The sequence below is a fragment of the Corvus brachyrhynchos genome, unplaced genomic scaffold (genome assembly GCF_000691975.1).
Source record: "Corvus brachyrhynchos isolate BGI_N302 unplaced genomic scaffold, ASM69197v1 scaffold114, whole genome shotgun sequence".
NCBI lineage: Eukaryota > Metazoa > Chordata > Aves > Passeriformes > Corvidae > Corvus > Corvus brachyrhynchos.
Genome location: NW_008238337.1, coordinates 7,872,796 through 7,876,844, shown reverse-complemented (window position 1 = coordinate 7,876,844; position 4,049 = coordinate 7,872,796).

Here is a 4,049-nt window from a genome sequence, read left to right as displayed (position 1 = left end):
GTGGAGAGCCCTCACCTCCAGGGCCAGTGGCCCCACAGGGACAGTTGCCAGCACAGCTCCCAGCACAGCTCAGCCTCTGGGTGTCTTATGGGTCCCCTTACACATGTGCCTTTCTCAGGTCACAGGGATCCCACTACTGGCTTCACCAGGGCCAGGTTTTCCCCGGCAAAAGCTATGAGGAAGGAAACAGCTGTGCTGCTTCTCACCTCTGGGGAGCCTGGCTGTGCACCTTCAAATGTGTTTTCCAAACTCTGAGCCCAGTAGGACAAGAAGGAGGATGTTCCTTATGCAGCAGGCACTTGTGTGAGAATAGGTTAGCTTTGAACAGCTTTTTGCATTAAAAATATTATATGAGAAAATCACAAGAAATGTAAAAAATCCTCATCAATGGGGATTCTGGAATGGTTCCAGGCTGGTGTTTCAACTGAAAAAGGGGAAATGGAATTAATGAGTAGGAAGAACAGGAGCTGACTTAAGATGTCATCAGAGAAGAGCTAGAAATGGTGCAGTGTTGCTTTGTACAACAAAACCTAAAAATACAATAAATAAATTATACAAAACCTAAGCCAAGATTGTCCTGGATCCTTTTCAATGCCAAACAGCTCTCCAAAGGTGACTAGACATCATCACTGTTGTTTGCCCAGAAGGACACTGAGATGGAAACAGCAAAGGGATTTAGATGTGCCAAGCAGTCCTGGGTACCCCTTGCTGAACTTGTTTGAGGCATCACAGAGGCAGGATTGGGAGCTCTGAGGCTTGCTCTGCTCTGCTGCACCATGCTTATTTAGTAACACGTCATTGCCCTTCGAAGGTCTTGTGCAGGGATTACAAAGCGTATTGTAAGGGTTTTCCTTAAGGGCTGCTGAAGTCCCTGCCCCTTCCTTTCCCTGAGATGCCTGTTAAGGGGTGCCAGGTCTCCAGCCAGGACTCTGCAGGCAGGAGCACATAGGGTGCAGGGCACATCATTTCTTCAGGCAGGGCTGGTCACACTTCCAACTGGTCTCTGTGCCTGGCAGGCTCTGACTGCAGTGCCTGTCTGCTGCAGCAGCCTTGGGCTCCAGCAGAGACAATCTGCCTGTCCTCAGCACCCTCAGCAGGGCGTCTGCCTGGGTGATGGGTGTCAGAGCAATGGTCTGGAATCCTCAAAATCCTTCTGCCTGGGGAGAGGGATGTCCTGTCAGTAATACTGGTGTGGCTTTGCAGGTGGGCAGAAGGCACCACCACTCCTTCCTCACCTGCCCCACCACAGCACTCCCAAAGGGACAAGGTCTCCCACAGGGCATGAGGAAGTAGAAAGTGGAGCTGAGAGCCGTGGACAGGTCACAAAATCCCTTAGGAACAGGCACATTCACAAGTGGGCAAAGTGGATGGAAAGGAGAAAGGACAAGTCTGGCAGAAGCATCTCTGCTTTTTTGCAGACAAACATGGGCTCCAGAAAGGGTCCTGGGCTCATCTTCGGGTCTGGTCTCTGCTCTCAGGGACTGCGCTCTGCCATATGACTTTAACATGTGTGATCTGCCCTCAGTGGCAGTGCAGAGCCTGCTGCCTCTCAGCTGGACGCGATCCAGAGGGTTCAGCTCCAGCACTGACGCAAGGAGAAAAATCTCCATGATGTAGCCAGTTTTTATGCTGGATTGGATTTGAAGAAGCAGCTGACATTGGCTGAAGTATCCATTCTTTATGGCCTTTGGGTTAAATTTGCAACATGTCCAATGTAACACCCAGCAATGCAGGGAGAGGATTTATCCCAGTGGGATCTCCTGTGGATTGTGCAGCCTCCCATTAGCATGCTGAGCCCTGCGGTTTGTAGTTTGTGTTCATTTGTTTGTGCTAACGTACTGTGTTATGTTAGTGATTAATATATATCATCATCTGCCACACCAAACCTCATGAAAACATCTGAGCTCCAGCACAAGTGATGTCAATCTGTTTGCTATGACAGGAGACAAGGTAGAACAACAAGGAATGTCTGGGCTATTTTACTGGCCTAATAGAAAAGGACAAAATGTCTTGCAAGGAAAAAAATCCTTACAGGATGGTCTACAGCAACTGCAACCAGGCAGCTTTGGGGGACACCACATCTCGTGACAGTGACTGAGCTCTGCAGTGACCCCCCATGCAAGGACAGTGCTCATCTAACTGCAACCTCTTGTGGGATGGAACCATCTGGGTCCCCCTGTATGGAAGTGAGCCCACACACAGACAACCTGTATGGCCACAGCAGCTCTGCTGGTGCACAGCACCTATGTGGGTCAGGCCTCAGCGACTGCACCCAAATGAGAATAAGGCTTCCTTTAGCCAAAATAAAGTCTGCACAGGATGCTGCAGTGGCACTGAGTGAATATAAACCTTCGGTGCAACAACCACAGCCTAGTTGTGGATAAATGCCTGACCTTCCCTCTAGCGACACGGCTGCAAGCGGATGGCTTGAAATCAGCTCTGGCTCCACAGAAAGGATCTAGCAAGAAGCAGTGAGGCAGCTGCTTTCCCTTTGGATGCAGATAGCAGCAGTGTCCTCCTGTGCTCTACAGGAATTCTCACCCCCTCTTCCCTCAATTTGTGCTGCAGTAACGAAATGCACTTCAACTAAGCCTTTTTTGGCACCTCGGTACTCCAGGGCATGGGGGGAATCCTTTCAAACTAAGAGTGCCTCATTCCCCTGTAGCTGCAGCCCCCATTTCCCTGCACCCAGGGAGCACAGGCAGTTGGGCAAGAGCTTCCCCATCCACGATGGGGCCGGGTGAAAGTGAGGAAAGGGCCAGGCAGGGAGGATAGGCACTAATTCTCTCACACCTATTAGTGGCAGATGTGTGTGTCATCCCCAGGCAGCAGAGTAGCATCCCCATACAGAGCTTTCTCACAGCATTAATGAACAATAATGAGGACAGGAGTGACAGAGAGTGACTAGTTTTAGAGGTAGCTCCTGATGCACTCAAAATCAGACACGCAGGGGTTGCTCCTGGTGGATCTCCAAGCAATGACCCCAACTGTCAGGTCCCCTTCCCCAGGCCACCCCGGGAGCTCTCAAGGGAACTCTGCATTCTGGGGCTGGGCGAGGGTCCCAAAAACTTTATAGCCCCAAACTGTGGACCACACAGGGCAGCTGCACTGCAGGAGAACATGGATATCTATCTCACTGGAGAAGCACGAGCAGTTGTCAGAGTGGGGGCCTGGGGGTGGGGAGGGGGGAGCAAAAGAAAAAAGAGGGGAAAGAGAGAAACTCCACCGGCTGTGTGCTGGGAGAGAGTGGCTGACAGTTTTATTTCTGAGAATTTCCCCGTGCGTGATCTCTACATTGGGATCTGCAGGCAAGTGACCCTGTAAAAGCAGCCTGAAATCCCCATGGAAAATAACATGGAGCCAAGGCTGGCAAGCGGGAGCCCAGTGGGAGGTGTGGGGAGTTTGAGGGCTATAGGAGCCCAGTCCCATTCCCCCAGACCCTATGGAGCCCCACAGACTCCCCGCCGTGCCCATCAGTCAGGCAGCCCATGGAGCCCCACAAGTCCCAGTTTTCACTGACACATCACTGTCTATTAGCAAGAAAACGACTGTTATTCATGAGGATTGAGCTGGCTATAAAAATTCTTTCTTTTGGATGCTTCCTTCCTTGGGGTGTTTATCTCCCTCTTTCTTTCTTTCTTTCTTTCTTTCTTTTTCTTTCTTTCTTTCTTTCTTTCTTTCTTTTTCTTTCTTTCTTTCTTTCTTTCTTTCTTTCTTTCTTTCTTTCTTTCTTTCTTTCTTTCTTTCTTTCTTTCTTTCTTTCTCTTTCTCTCTTTCTCTCTTTCTCTCTTTCTCTCTCTCTTCCTCTCTTTCTTTCTCTTTCTTTCTTTTTCTTTCTTTCTTTCTCTCTTTCTCTCTCTCTTTCTTTCTTTCTCTTTCTTTCTCTCTCTCTCTTTCTTTCTTTTTCTTTCTTTCTCAATCTCTTTTCCCTCTGTCTCTCCTCTCTCTCTTTCTCTATCTCTTTCTTTCTCTCTCTTTCTCCTTCCTTTCTTTCTTTTTCTTTCTTTCTTTCTTTCTTTCTTTCTTTCTTTCTTTCTCTCTCTTTCTCT